This window comes from Staurois parvus, unplaced genomic scaffold (assembly GCF_062004578.1).
Source record: "Staurois parvus isolate SC_StPar_1 unplaced genomic scaffold, SC_StPar_1.0 ptg000354l, whole genome shotgun sequence".
NCBI lineage: Eukaryota > Metazoa > Chordata > Amphibia > Anura > Ranidae > Staurois > Staurois parvus.
The window spans coordinates 1,310,378-1,326,344 of record NW_028318150.1 but is presented as its reverse complement, the minus strand read 5'-3'; positions in this window follow the sequence as shown (position 1 = coordinate 1,326,344).

The window sequence follows — 15,967 nt, the reverse complement described above, 5'->3', positions numbered from 1 at the left end:
GGGAGTTGAATGTTAACCCCTTAACACAACGCCTCCTGGCCCTTTAAGGGGTTTCTGATGTCGGTAGGTGGGGTGGGGTTTATGATCATGTGACCACCAGAATCATACCAGGTTACATACCATCAAAATGAGGGGTGTACTGGTTGTGCCATGTTGAAGAGGACAAGGGGCTCTTCCCCACATTCCTGTCCAGTGGATGTGGGGGACTATGGATGGGGGTGCTTCAGAATCTGGAATCTCTTTTAAAAATAATTTAGCTCCCAGATACCAGCCCTCCTTTGTGAAATAAATGGGAATAGTAACACTTTTTTTCTGTTAGTTATTAAAAATAACCCCCTCCAAGAAAAGGTCCCATAATGCAAATCCATCGTCAAGCATGTCATTCAGCATATCATCCAGCAATGCAAATCCTCACCAATTACAATGGAAGACACCCACTGACCTGCCAAATGAAAAAACCTACTGACTGGCCAACATGTCTGATCCTGCCACTTAGTCAATGCAAATGACAGCTTCCTAACCTGTCATATCAAATGTGAACAAAGGGGTGAGTTATACCTGGTAATGTCATTGAACAAATATAGCCATAGCTCTATTTAGTCAATGTCATTGCCCAAATATGACCATGTGAACAGTTTTGGGCAATGATGTCAACCACAATCCCTGCCCCTTTGTTGCAAATGCATGGAGCTGAGTGATATCACTAGTTGTTAAGGACATGGCAGGTGTTGGCATCCTCTGCTTCCTTAACAACCTTTAACAGCAGAAGAAGAATGCTGTCATATATAGGTACGGTAGAATAAACTTTACTATATATGACGTTTAGCTCCCACTGAATGGACTGAATCAGACCAGTGTTTAAATGATTGTGCAAACAACCAGAGTTCAGTCAGCACCTGTGTTCAGACCAAATTGGGAGTTCAACCCCCGGATGAGGTAAAGTGGGGCAGTACCATCATGATCTACACCTTGCCTAATCAGAGGATGCTTTACATTCACTGAGAAAAATGCAAGGTGTTCTATGAATGGAGCTTGTTCCAAGTGAGTGACTCCTTGTGCTGCAGCAGGGCAGCTGCTAAGCATGGGACCCAAAAGAGAGCCATTGTAGTAGCAACAATTACTGCACTGTGACATATGCATGCTTACATTGGTCCAAGCTGGACCAATTTCTGTTTCAATACATTTTTCTGTTAAATTATTTTTTTTTGTTTTCACAAGGTTGCACACAACAGTCTGGAACATGTATGTAATGCATTAATAAGGTACACAACCATTAGTATAGCACAATTTAAAAGTAGTTGCTGTAGTTAAAATAATACAAGCAGATTTAGCCCAATGGCCCGAACCTAACAGTGTGTGGTCTGTGCTTAATAAATGAAAATGAAAAAAAAATTAATAAAAAGAGAAAGAGAAGAGCGGGAGAGAATAAGAAAGGGTGGGAGGGAGTTGCAGGGAAGGGGAGGAGCATCGTGCAAGATTAGCTGGTTGCCCGTCAACTTAAAAGAAATTGAGTGGTCGTTCATGGATCCAGACAACGGTGATCAAAGTCCAAGGGCATGAATTTCAAGATCCATGGATCCCAGCTTTTTTGTGGAAAGTACGCATGGTGTCAAGAAGTTTGTCAGTCAGCTTATCATTCATAATCATCCAGCATAATTTACACTTCACTGCTTCCAGGGATAGGGTTTTTTTAGCCGCACTCTGACAATAATTTGTTTGGTGGTCATGAGTTTAAAAGTCTGAATTGGCTTTTGGAGAGGTCACCTTGTTTCAGATTAAGTAATGCCATGTTTGGTGTCAACTGAATGTCAGCTTCTAGGAGTATACGTAACATATCATAGATCTGGGTCCATGTAGTCTGAATCTGTTTCAATGCATTCTTATTGAACAAACAATATAAAGTGTGGTTACAAATGATTGACAGTTGTTCATTCTTACAAAGGTACACATCTTAAGTGATGTAAAAGAGGATTACAAGCAGATATCCGGTAGGTGGTTAAGTATAACAGATCATTCGCTAATCTTTGAAACTTTCAATGACTATACAGTCAGGTCCATAAATATTGGGACATCGACACAATTCTAACATTTTTGGCTCTATACACCACCACAATGGATTTGAAATGAAACAAACAAGATGTACTTTAACTGCAGACTGTCAGCTTTAATTTGAGGGTATTTACATCCAAATCAGGTGAACGGTGTAGGAATTACAACAGTTTGCATATGTGCCTCCCACTTATTAAGGAACCAAAAGTAATGGGACAGAATAATAATCATAAATCAAACTTTCACTTTTTAATACTTGGTTTCAAATCCTTTGCAGTCAATTACAGCCTGAAGTCTGGAACACATAGACATCACCAGACGCTGGGTTTCATCCCTAATGATGCTCTGCCAGACCTCTACTGCAACTGTCTTCAGTTCCTGCTTGTTCTTGGGGCATTTTCCCTTCAGTTTTGTCTTCAGCAAGTGAAATGCATGCTCAATCGGATTCAGGTCAGGTGATTGACCTGGCCATTTCATAACATTCCACTTTTTTCCCTTAAAAAACTCTTTGGTTGCTTTTGCAGTATGCTTTGGGTCATTGTCCATCTCCACTGTGAAGCGGCGTCCAATGAGTTGTGAAGCATTTGGCTGAATATGAGCAGATAATATTGCCCGAAACACTTCAGAATTCATCCTACTGCTTTTGTCAGCAGTCACATCATCAATAAATACAAGAGAACCAGTTCCATTGGCAGCCATACATGCCCACGCCATGACACTACCACCACCATGCTTCACTGATGAGGTGGTATGCTTAGGATCATGAGCAGTTCCTTTCCTTCTCCATACTCTTCTCTTCCCATCACTCTGGTACAAGTTGATCTTGGTCTCATCTGTCCATAGGATGTTGTTCCAGAACTTTGAAGACTTTTTTAGATGTCGATTGGCAAACTCTAATCTGGCCTTCCTGTTTTTGAGGCTCACCAATGGTTTACATCTTGTGGTGAACCTTCTGTATTCACTCTGGTGAAGTCTTCTCTTGATTGTTGACTTTGACACACATACACCTACCTCCTGGAGAGTGTTCTTGATCTGGCCAACTGTTGTGAAGGGTGTTTTCTTCACCAGGGAAAGAATTCTTCGGTCATCCACCACAGTTGTTTAGCGTGGTCTTCCGGGTCTTTTGGTGTTGCTGAGCTCACTGGTGCGTTCCTTCTTTTTAAGAATGTTCCAAACAGTTGTTTTGGCCACGCCTAATGTTTTTGCTATCTCTCTGATGGGTTTGTTTTGTTTTTTCAGCCTAATGATGGCTTGCTTCACTGATAGTGACAGCTCTTTGGATCTCATCTTGAGAGTTGACAGCAACAGATTCCAAATGCAAATAGCACACTTGAAATTAACTCTGGACCTTTTATCTGCTCATTGGGATAATGAGGAAATAACACACACCTGGCCATGGAACGGCTCAGAAGCCAATTGTCCCATTACTTTTGGTCCCTTAATAAGTGGGAGGCACATATGCAAACTGTTGTAATTCCTACACCGTTCACCTGATTGGATGTAAATACCCTCAAATTAAAGCTGACAGTCTGCAGTTAAAGCACATCTTGTTTGTTTCATTTCAAATCCATTGTGGTGGTGTATAGAGCCAAAAATGTTAGAATTGTGTCGATGTCCCAATATTTATGGACCTGACTGTATATCCCCATCAAGTTGGCTGTGGTGATATGCTGTAGACCCAAGGACATGTCCCCTCATGCGTTTAATTTAAATAATAGAACAAGCACTCATCCCTGGAATGAGCGTCCAAATATCATTAAGGCAGTAATGGATAAACATTTACAATTAGGGTGCCAACGGCAAAACCAGATACTTAATGCAAGACATTGTGTGAAAGAGTAGAGGAAAACACAGAGACTGGAGGAGGGTTGAAAGCAACAGGATGGGGGGTTGGAGTTGGGCCAAAGTGGGCCCCCATACATGGGGCGAACCCCCTGAAGTCAGCTTCAAAGTGTTAAAGCAACCACAGTGTTTCACTTGATCTTCCACCAAAGTAGTTAGATATCCATGGATTCAATATTTATTTGTTTTTACTTTATCATGTAGAATCGCAGTTAGCTTTTCATTAAATAAGTACCATGACATGTTTTTTCACCTGTGCAATAGTCGGAACTCCAGATTTCCATGCTCTTGTTGGGGTTTGTTTGGCAGTGGTGAAGATGAAAGACACCAATTTAAATTGGTTAGAGGTGCATGAGAGAGATTTTAGGTATAGCAGGACATTGTAGGGGTTTTTTCTGCAAGCTGTATCCCAAAACAATGTAGATCAATTGATATCCCCTTTCTTCAAAATCTTAGTTCTAGAATCATACATGTACTAAAGTGCCAGCTGAACCACAGCCCCGAAAGTAATAATCTGGGGTGCCCGGTGCAAATTTAGCTATTCTAGAGGGTACTATGTACTACTACTGTAAATAGTTTGTAGTTAGGCTCCAAAAAGGAGGAAATCAATGACCCATAGGCAGTAGTATCTCAGATCTGTGCCCATTGTTATGGCTCCAGTGAACCCCCAAGGTCTTTTTCCCATTAGTAATTATAGGCTGGAGGATCAGGTGTGTTGCTCCCTAGTACGGATTTATAAAACAAGACAGTATGTCTTTGGTCAGTGGGTCACTACAGCATACATGTTCATGGGGGATATATGTTAAAGACATAACTGCCCCTATTTAAAGTGTATATATGGTCAAAATATAAAATTATAAAGCTCTCGATGTCCGCTGTGATCAAAGTGAGTTATGATCTAGTCCGGAACTGGTGTATACAGTATATCTAATAATGTTTGTATCCACAGTTGTCAGTGCCTCTAGGGTTGCCGTACAATGAGGTCTCCCAATTGGCCAGAACAGACACTGAAATGTTGTTTTGTGCCTCTGAGATCAGGAGATTTCGGGTATGTTTTTGTCCAGTTAAGAATGCTAAGTAGTCAGGAACTTCTGAGGTCCGATCTTCTTCATTTTAAAGTTTTGGGTTTAGCTTCAGAGGAATCACTGGTGCCAGTGTTTTCATTCTATGTTACCTGTTTCATCAAAAGCTGAGCCATGCCCCTCGAGAGCTTTTCCTCTTGACTCCATTGGCCACCAAGATAAGTGGACTCTTCTCAACTGGCCACTAATGTAAAGGGACATTTCTCCATTAGTGACTAATGTAAGGGTAAATTTACATTCACCACCAATGTAAAGGGACATTTCTCCATTAGTGACTAATGTAAGGGTAAATTTACATTCACCACCAATGTAAAGGGACATTTCTCCACCAACTATCAATGCAAGATGGCACTACACCAGTAATGGTATTAGAGTTTTCACTGTTTGTATTGCTTTACCAGCCATTGTTATTACTTGTTCCATTATATGATTATAGCTGACAATAATTGTATTTATACAGAGCTGGAGGTGTTATAATTTGATCTGTGATGGGTACACCACATTCTTTATTCTTCTATTTATTAATAGCATATTTGCAACTAAATGGTCACACTAATGTACAAAGAGCTGGAAAGAATTTTTAGCAGGGGATCTCTGAGAGCTTAAAATGATTTCAAGGGTTCCTCCAGATTAAAAATGTTAAAAAGACTAATCTAGACATACCAATGATCTGAAAGGCACGTTATACAGTTATACATAAAGCAAATTCTTTCATGTAAAGAGTGTATACATATGTAGACATTTATGTTTTTAGTAGCATGTTCAAATAATGTAAATTCTGTATTTTTTTAAATTTAAGAATAGTGTTCCTTTAACAGGTTACTGTATAACTGTTCATTACAGCTTACATGTTTTTACTGATATTCCAGATCTATGCAGAGGATGCTGCCTGAGAAGCATTCCAAATCACACAATGCCAGTTGCTTGAATCATAACTACCACAAACCCTTCATGTCAGTGCTAAAACGAGCCACAGTTTTTACCATGCGAAACCAGTGTGACTCTGGGTTCGGCAAGCAATGGCTCATGGATAAATGCTCAGGAATACAGATCGTTATCTGCTCTTTTCATTTTCCATTGCCTTGCTAACACTTTCCATGTTTAAATTGTTGCTGTCACTTTGTCTGCTTCAGGGGTTTTCTACTTCACTGATTAATATCAGCCATGAGGTCAATGGCTCATTTATTCACATATTGATTATTGCTGGCATGTTACTCCAAGCTAAAGTTAATTGACACTATGAATAATGAATCCTTTTACTCAAATTCAACAAAAATCTTCTCTTATATTTACCACTGACTGGCATTCCATACATGTGCTGGTTACAACATTTACAGGAAAAATGTTGTCCTAATTTAGATTGCATATAAAAGACGGCAGCACTTTTCAAACAATGTTTTGTAAAATCAAGGCTTTATTTCATTATCAAAGGAGAGATAAATCAGGAACCACTAACATGTTTGAGCTAGCAACCATAGCAGCTGTGAACCTCCATTGCCAGCACTGAACATCCTGGGACTATCTACCCTTCCAAATGTTTGCACATGCACACCCTGCACAAACTTTACAGGCTTCTCCTGCTCTCCACAATAACATATTCAACTTTCTATACATACTAAAGTAACAGAGTCAGTTGAAACTCTATTGAAGGTGGTTCCTACATCAGATCTTACTTTACCTGCAGTGAAGGTGAAATAGGATTATCTTGAGTCCAGCTTCATGTAGTATAGTAATGCAATACCAAATAAAAAAGAAAAATAGCTTAACAATCTTGTGCAATAAGATTTTTACTGTGACAATTTAAAAACTAATGCACTCACACATAAATCAGTGAACAGAAGTATGTGATGCATGAGCAGGTGATGGAATGAAGCCAGTGTTTGGGCTGGTGACAAGCCTGTGGGCAGGGAGGTCAATCCCTAGGGGCAGGTTATTTACCTACAAGCCATTTTAGGTGGCACTCCACACCTTTGTATTTACTGAGCAGTAGCTCTTTATGCAGGACACCCATAAACACTTGTCTCTTGACTTCTCCCTTAGTATTACATTTCTTTTAAGAAAGGAATGTAGAGCATGTCCCACTCTTCACAGTCCACTGCTTCTCTCCTTGATGCAGAAATTGTGCACATATACCAGGTTTCGCTCTTATGACTTCCAGGCCAGGTCTGGACCCACCTGGCAAGGCAGCAGGCTCCGGTATGAAGACGGAGCTGTGAGGCAAGGGACTAAAGAGCACACCGGTCCCCCACTCTCAATAGGGTTGCCTGCACCGGCCAAGCAACTCTCCTCCTACGCGACTGTTCGCTATTTTTACAGTGTCCTCAACCAGAAGGGTTACATAGGTCATCACACACCTATTTGTGGGTGCCAACCCAGAGGGTTAATTGGCTATAAATCCCAGTATTCAGATTCTTGTGATACACCATAGTTACGCTCACTTAAAGCATTTCTTCCCATTAGGTGACATTGATAACTTATTCATTAAATAAAAAGTTTTTTTTTGGGGCCAGGACAAGCTGCGATTGAGGGGGGAAGTAGGGGGGTTCAGAAGGGGCATGTGCCGGCTCTATGTGGAGGATTGGGGGGGCATACTGGGAGCTCCAGCAGCTCCCTGCCTTCAACTGACAGGAGTGACTGCAGGGTCACGCCTGTCAGCAGATTTTTTTTTTTTTTTTAATGTCTGGAGCGCAGCAGTACTCAGTACAGCAACCTTTGTTCCCCATTGGTTTTGCAGGGCTGCATAACTACCCTGGGGGAAGTTGGGTGTTAGGAGAGGGGGCTCAGTGTACTTGGGGGTGAGGGGCTCTCTGTGTACTAAGGAGAGAGGGAGAAGGAGGTGATCTATGTACTTGGGGAGAGGGAGGAGGGGGGTTCTTGCACTGGGGGAGGGAGGAGAGAGGGGACCCTGTGTACTGGGGGGAGAGGAAGGAGAGAGGGCTTTGTGTACTGAGGGAGTGGGAGAATGGGGGCTCTGTACTTGGGAAGAGGAAGGAGGGGAAGCTTGGTGTACTGGTGGGAGAGGGAGGAGTGGGCACTCTGTGTACTGAGGGGAAATGAAGGAGGAAAAGCCCTGTGAACTGGAGGGAGGAGAAGGGGCTTTGTGGGGTAGAGGGAGAAGAGGGGCTCTGTGTACTGTGGGGAGAGGGATGGGAGGGGGATTTGTGTACTGGGGAAAGGGTGTGGGGGAGCTTTGTGTATTGGGGGTAAAGGGAGGAACTCTGTGCACTGGGGAAAGGGAGGAGAAGGGGCTCTGTGTACTAGGGGAGAGGGGGAAGAGGGAGGAGGGGAGAATTCTGTGTTCTGGGGGGAGAAGGAGCACTTTGTACTGGGAGAGAGGGAGAAGGGGTAACCTTTGTTCTAGGTAGAGAGGGAGGAGTGGGGAGCCCTGTGCACTGGGGGGGAAAGGTGATGGGAGGAGGGAATGCTCTGTACCAAAGGAGGGTGAGCTTTGTAGTGAGGAAGAAAGGGGTTCGGTGTTAAGAGAAGAGATATACTGGGGGCGGTGATGAGTTTTGTAATGGTGTTTCTTCCAATGATGCCACTGATGCAGGGATATTTTTTCTTTTCAATTACTTCACCAGCGCAGGGAATTTTTTCCTTCCAGTGATACCACCTACTCAGAGGAATTTATTCCGTCCACTGACGCCACTGTTGCTTAGACTGTTGTATAGACTTTTTTTCATTTCAGAGACTCCAACGACTCAGTGACATTTTTTCCTTTCAGTGACACCACTGACTCATGGACTATTTTTCTTTTTTGGTGACACCACCAAGTCAGGGACATTTTTTTGTTCCAGTGGCACCACTGACTTAGGGATATATTTCTTCCAAGGACACCATCAACTCAGCAACATTTTTACCTTCCAGTGATACCACCGACTTAAGGATATATTTCCCTTTCAGTGACACCACTGACTCAATGACATTTTTTCCTTTCAGTGACACCACTAATGCAGGGACATTTTCATTTCAGATACACCTCTGGCTCGGGAATATTTTTTCCTTTGCCACTGTTAGCCCTATATTTGTGCACAGAGTTTAAATTGTTCACTGGTACCATATAATTGAATGCCACAAACATTTTGGCTCTCATCACTATTGGCCCTGTCCCCTATTCCATCCAGTGGGGGCGGGTCGACTCTCCGGGAGAAGGGTAAGCTGTTAGTGGACAACAGTAGTTGCCAGTGGCATACCCCCACTCTTCTGCCAACAAAAAGGGCTCAGCACAGGGTGAAGAAGTAGAAGATCCTTGCTCATTGCTTGTAACTTGACCATGTGCAGACTCTGACAGCTCTGTTGCTTTATGGTTGCTGGAAATAGGAGACAGCTGGTTGTCCCAATCCCGATGAGATGGGTCAATAGAAGAATCCAGAGCATCAGAAACTGAGCTGGTCACAGAAACATTGGTGGAAGACTGCTGTGCATCTGAGGACCTGGGAACTACTAAGACAGCAACCTCACTGCCCGGTGCACTCTGGTTCCACAGTGAACTTAAATTGCAGCAAGTCAACACAGGCATGTGCCTGTCCACCATTTAGGATATAGCTATCCCCAGTATCCAGCATTGGTGTCTTGGCCTCCTGCAGCACCTTCCAAGGCAGCTTTTTGTTGGGCATGATAATGTAGTCTCTGGCATATATACAAAAAGTATGTGGCAGGCAGGTCTCTTCCACACCATGCACCATTTATGTGAACTGCTATGTTGCCACAGCCAATGAAAATTGATTACATAATTTGACATCAATGACCACGCTCTGATCACTCTCTTGCACATGTCCTTGGCCACATGTTCACTTTCCAGAACATTCCCAGTGTAATTCCCAGCAGTGTAACGTGAAAACATGGTGTATCATGCTGACTAAGCCAAATTGTGGGTAGGGAGGTCACCCCCTAGGGGCAGGTTATACCTACAAGCCATTTTAAGTAGTAATCCACACCTTTGTGTAAAAACACAGGATCATTGGGTTTGATTTACTTAAAGTATAACTAAAGGCAAAAGTTTTTTTTTAGTTTGGGACAGGGAGATGGATTAGATTCAGGTTTGTATTGCTGTCTGAGTCCCTGTTAGGGAGATTCACCCTCTCTATTTGTTCTCTTTACCATTATCATTGAAAGTGAAAATAGAATAAAAGAATAAAATAGAATAAAAGCCTAAAATTTGTGTTGTTTCCAGAAAAGTAATAGAGGGGAAATCTTCCAATGGGGACACTCATTGTGTTGACCTGGGGGTCCCAAGGGATTCCATTCATTTATAGGGATTTCCTCTCCCTTCCTGTTTTGGCTATTGGACATATTCCCATTTTGACATGTATAAAGATATTTTGTATTTACTTAATGTAACTTAGCTGTTTTTGATACACCATGTGTGTCCTACGAAAGCAGCTTCCCTTTGACTGGTATTCTAGTCATCTTTTTTCTTTTGTATTAATACATACTGTATGCTGCAGAGACTGCATGGACTTAGTGAGTTGGCATATTTCTACAGTTTAAACCATTTCACCTCTGAATCCTTCTCCACTGTATCCATCCCATTGAATATCACATGAAATAAAATACCAAATGGTCTCATGAGGTAAATACCTCAAATTTCAATGAAATCACTGCATGCCTTATTTTAGTAGTGTTTTTTGTAAACTATGTTTTATAAAAAATGCTAAGTGGTACTTTATCACAGTTCTTAAAGTGGTAGACACCACTTTTTTAATTGAGCCCAAAGTCCCTAGCGGAACAATATTGGTGCATAGGTAACTTGTGCTGACCATACCTGAGATGGAAAATGTCCATAGTAACTAAAGTCCATGACACACAGTTTCCCTGAGAGTGGGCCCTTTGGCTGGCTGGCAACAAAAAAAAGAGTTGCATTACAACACTGGTCCTTGATGTTCTGCTCCCCCTCTAGACTCCCTGAGGTCTGTTACCTGCACATATTTATACAATAAGTCCCCTATTTATGAACGAGTTCTGTTCCGGGAGTTCATTCGTAAGTCCAATTTGTTTGTAAGTCCAAAAAAGTGAGGTTTATAATATAAGGGGTGTTCAAGTCAAACAGGGACTTTTGAGTTTATATAATAAAATAACAAATGTCAAGGAGTGGAAATTATTCTGCATTTATTTTTCGACATAACCCCCGCTACATTTATACAGCGTTTAACTAATGCCTGAAAAGCTTCACCATAGAAAGATTTGTCAGTATGCTGGAACCATCCGAGGACAGCCTGCTTCACTTTGTCATCATTGTGTTCACCTTTCTGCAGAAAGATTAATCTTTTGTGCAATTTCACACCAGGTGATGCTTATCCAGGATCAGGCATTCCACTTTCACAGGAATGACTGCTGTGGGCTGGGAACCACCACAGCCGGGATCATCACTAATGGACGTACAGCCACCATTCAAATGCCTTACTGCAGCTGAGCGTCTCATTACCGTGCTGTACTTGAAGTCTTTTGTAGATATTTGCAGGTTTTACGCCTCGTTCACAAGAAACTTCATCACCACACACTGTTCCATGCATGCATTAACACTGTTGTCTGCCATCTTGATTCCGGTCTCTGGACTGGCCAGTGACATGTGTGCCACCTATCAGTAATAGGACACACTTGCCACTTACTACTGCGTGCAGTACTGCCACGCTAACATCTCTTTTTATACCTGTAAAATAAAAAGTCCCATTTTGAAATGAACGCCCCTCATACTTTTCAAACAAATAATGCATAAAAAATAAACACATAAATACTGTCAAGAAAAGATGTTTAACCATTTGCCCTCCAGAGGATTTACCCTCCTTCCTGACCAGGCCATTTTTTGCTACACGACCAGGGGCGGACTGACAACTCATGAGGCCCCCGGGCAATAGGGGATCATGGGGCCCCTGTGTCCTCGCCCACACTCAAACAACATCCAAAAAAGCCTATGAAAAGGTACCAGGGGCGTCTCATGGGGCCCCCTACTGACCCCGAGCCCTTGGGCAGTGCCCGAGTCCCCAAATGGTCAGTCTGCCCCTGTATACGACGTTGCATTACTTTAGCTTACAATTGCGCGGTCATGCAATGCTGCACCCAAATGAAATTTATGTTCTTTTTCCTATGAATAGAGCTTTCTTTCAGTGGTATTTGATCATCTGTGCATTTTTTATTTTTTGCGCTATAAAAAAAAGTCCAACAATTTTGAGAAAAAAAACAATATTTTTTACTTTACGCTATTAAACATGTCCAGTAAGAAAAATTAAAAAAATTAAATTTCATCATAAATTTAGGCCAAAATGTATTCTGCTACATGTCTTTGCTAAAAAAAAATCCCAATATGTGTAAATTAATTGGTTTACATGAAAGTTATAGCATCTACAAATGGCGGTATATACACTGGAATTATTATTTTTTTTTTACTATTAATGGCGGCGATCAGTGACTTATAGCGGGAGGTATTCGGACACTGGGGGAACTGACTTGGTGTCACTGACATCCCCAGTGACACCAATACAGTGATCAGTGCTAATAAAAAGCACTGACACTGTACTAATGGCACTGGGCAGGAAGGGGTTAACATGTGGGGCAATGAAAGGGTTATCTGTGTGCTGTGTGCTGTTTTACAATGTGTGCTGTGTTTTTGCTTCACTGTAAGGACACTTCTTTACATGGCTGCTTACATACAGTTCTCTCCCCCCCCTCGGAAATACTCGGTGATCACCGGGTGCGGGGAGTAATCACCGGCCGGGACCCAGTGATTGACAGTCGAGGTTGTGAATGGTGGCACGGGCGCCCCCTTCCCGGAACTGGAAAATCACATATACTGTATATATGTGATTTTGCACACCCGTGCTGCCCTGTAGCAGTATTTCTGTTATAGGGCGGACAGGAAGCGGTTAATCTTACAGCACCTTGAAATGTACAGTAGTACAGTAAAACAGCTGGAATACAGGGGCTGGCATGAAGTGAACATGCAAGACCACTGCTTTTGTGCTTGCTTCCAGTGATCCTGGGCTTGAAATCAACACTGTACTACTGTACACTATTGTGCTATTTAGTAAAGTACACAGCAGCATAACCGCTTGTGGCAGAGGGTGCACACAGCTGACAATGTCCGGCAGACACGTGAGCTACTTTTGTGATTTCATGATCTGCAAGGGAAGTAAATCATACATGACCCGACCCCACAGTATCGGGTTATGTATGATCATGGTCATCCTTCCTGACTGGCTTGCAGACTGGGTGGCTGAATGAGGATAAAACTCCTGTGGCATTGCACGCCTGGGCTCATTCACAGTAGTTGTGCTCAAACACTGGTCTACTTTTAGGTAACTATGACAAACTGTTTTGGGGGAACACCCCCCTTTGTCTAGGCACCTTGATACCCTAGCAACCCCTGAAGCTCGTATGAGGGCTTTGCTTCCTTATGTTAGAGTCCCCCCCCCCCCCTTCCTCAGTGACTGGTGATCTGCTAAATGTGGCAGTAATCATCAAATAGCAGCAGAGGTGCATAAAATAAGGTTACACATTATGGATGAGCAGAAGCAGGGAAATCCTTGCACTGCAGATCTTCATTTCAGGTACAGCTTCTTCTCCATCAAGCAGTACAGTGATGACATCACCGAATTCCGCAAGGTATCTTGCGAGACTAGCAGCTGGAGTTAGGGAGGGGGATAATCTCATTGCAGATATACAAATAGTAGGCTCAAGGCACATTATGTTCACTACCTTTTTTTCAGAAGGAATTTAAGACAAAAGGTATATTTTTTTAAGGATGCTGCTTAGGCATAATGGTTCCCTATAAGAACAACAAATACTCACATTCTGAGTTCAGGCCAACTTTAACCCAGCAAGTGTTGCTAAGAGCAAGTCAGACATTTTTCACTATTCAGTGGGCAGGCGATGCAAGCCAGATAGAAAGTAAGGGTGAGGGTAGGAAGATATATGTTAAAGCAGACCCCCTCCTCATCCCAAAAAACTAAACAGAGCAGATCTCATCTGCTTAGGGAACAGGGTTATGGTGAAATTCCTGTGTATTTGGGTATCCTTCCCATTGCGTTTGCTCCCTAAACACTAACAATTTCCCGGTAAGGTGAAGGTGATTGTAGCCATATTCGTGCATTTGTGACAGGAACAATTGAGTACTGTCCGTGATACTTTTTTTATTTGCCCTAACATACAATTTTGAGGATAAGCTTTTGGGGAATGCCCCTTCTTCAGGTCTAAGCAGTACTGAAACAAAGATTTAGCAGAATGTTAGAAGAGATGTAGGGGATGGGAAAAAAACAGAGATAAGACACAGCAAAAGCAAAGTCTGGGGGGGGGGGGGGAGACAACACTAGCAGAGGCAGTCATGCTTGAGCTGATAGTCATAAAACTGTTGGATAATGATTGAGGAATCCCATGTCCAAATTCAGGCCGTTATCTCTTGTGTCAAATAGAATTATCATTCTTAGTTCAAAAGTTTTTCTTTCCTGAATGGATTTGAAATTTCCTTTAAGAACTAAAATATTAAGGTCTCCCCAAGTGTGGTCTTGTTGTGCGAAATGGTGTCCCACAGGTGTGCAAAGGTCATCTTCTTTATGTTCCTTGATGGTATGTCTGTGCAAATTCATCCTTGTTTGCAACTTCTGTCCTGTTTTGCCAACATAAGATCCTTTGCTACATTTTCTGCACTGGATAAGGTACACAACATTACTTGGAGTGCTACACAAAGAAAAAGAACAGCTGCTTCACACCTCCACAAGGGCACAACCCCAAACTGGACACCTATATTGACAGTTCCAGATTGCGAGCTACATCCCTGATATTCACCGAGCAAAAGAAAACTCTGTACAATCTTTAACCACTAGAGCGAAGGGCTATACACGATTTGCGCAATAATCAGGCCATCACCATCAAACCACCTGCACACCTGTGGGACACCATTTCGCACAACAAGACCACACTTGGGGAGACCTTAATATTTTAGTTCTTAAAGGAAATTTCAAATCCATTCAGGAAAGAAAAACTTTTGAACTAAGAATGATAATTCTTTTTGACACAAGAGATAACGGCCTGAATTTGGACATGGGATTCCTCACTCATTATCCAACAGTTTTATGACTATCAGCTCAAGCATGACTGCCTCTGCTAGTGTTGTCTCCCCCCCCCACCAGACTTTGCTTTTGCTGTGTCTTATCTCTGTTTTTTTCCCATCCCCTACATCTCTTCTAACATTCTGCTAAATCTTTGTTTCAGTACTTCTTAGACCTGAAGAAGGGGACATTGCCCGAAAGCTTGTCCTCAAAATTGTATGTTAGTGCAAATAAAAAAAGTATCACGGACAGTACTCAATTGTTTCGGTAAGGTGAAGAAAGACAGCAGTGCTTTGACAAGCCATCAGGTGGTGCCCACAATCCTTTCCACTTTTCTCCCTTTAAAAAACACAACCTAAGATCTACCAGGGAGATACAAATCTGCTTTCAGCTCAACAGGTTGCCTACCCTAGGTTTTTACACATTTGCTATCATACCTAATACTTTCACGCGCTTTATTTCCCCCCTGACTCTGCTTACCGGTGACTGAGTGCCAGGCCAATTCACATCCATTTTTTCTGGTTTGATTTGATATTGGTCTTTGGTTTGGCTGAATTCACTCTCTGACCTACAAGACCTAACTTGACCTGCTATCCATATCAACCCCTGACTACTCTCTTGTATTTTTGAACAAGCCCATCAGCTATCTCAGTGTTGGACCTTATATTAGTTTCATAGTCCCAGCCATAGGAGTTTGTAAACTATCAGTGTATGATCAGCAGAGGTGCTTACAGTGAATTATCACAGTGGTCCAATAGATGGGACAACAAAAGCGTCTTTGTTATGTTCCCAATGGAGCTTGCAGACACAAGGAATGAACACTATGCAGACATAAAGCTGAATCAACAAGTTAAAACACCAAGATAAGGTTTATCTTAAAAAAGAGTGACAGCTATTTTCAGTCTCGGGGAATTTTGAAAATTACAATCATAGATTTGAAATAAAGATCCTTTG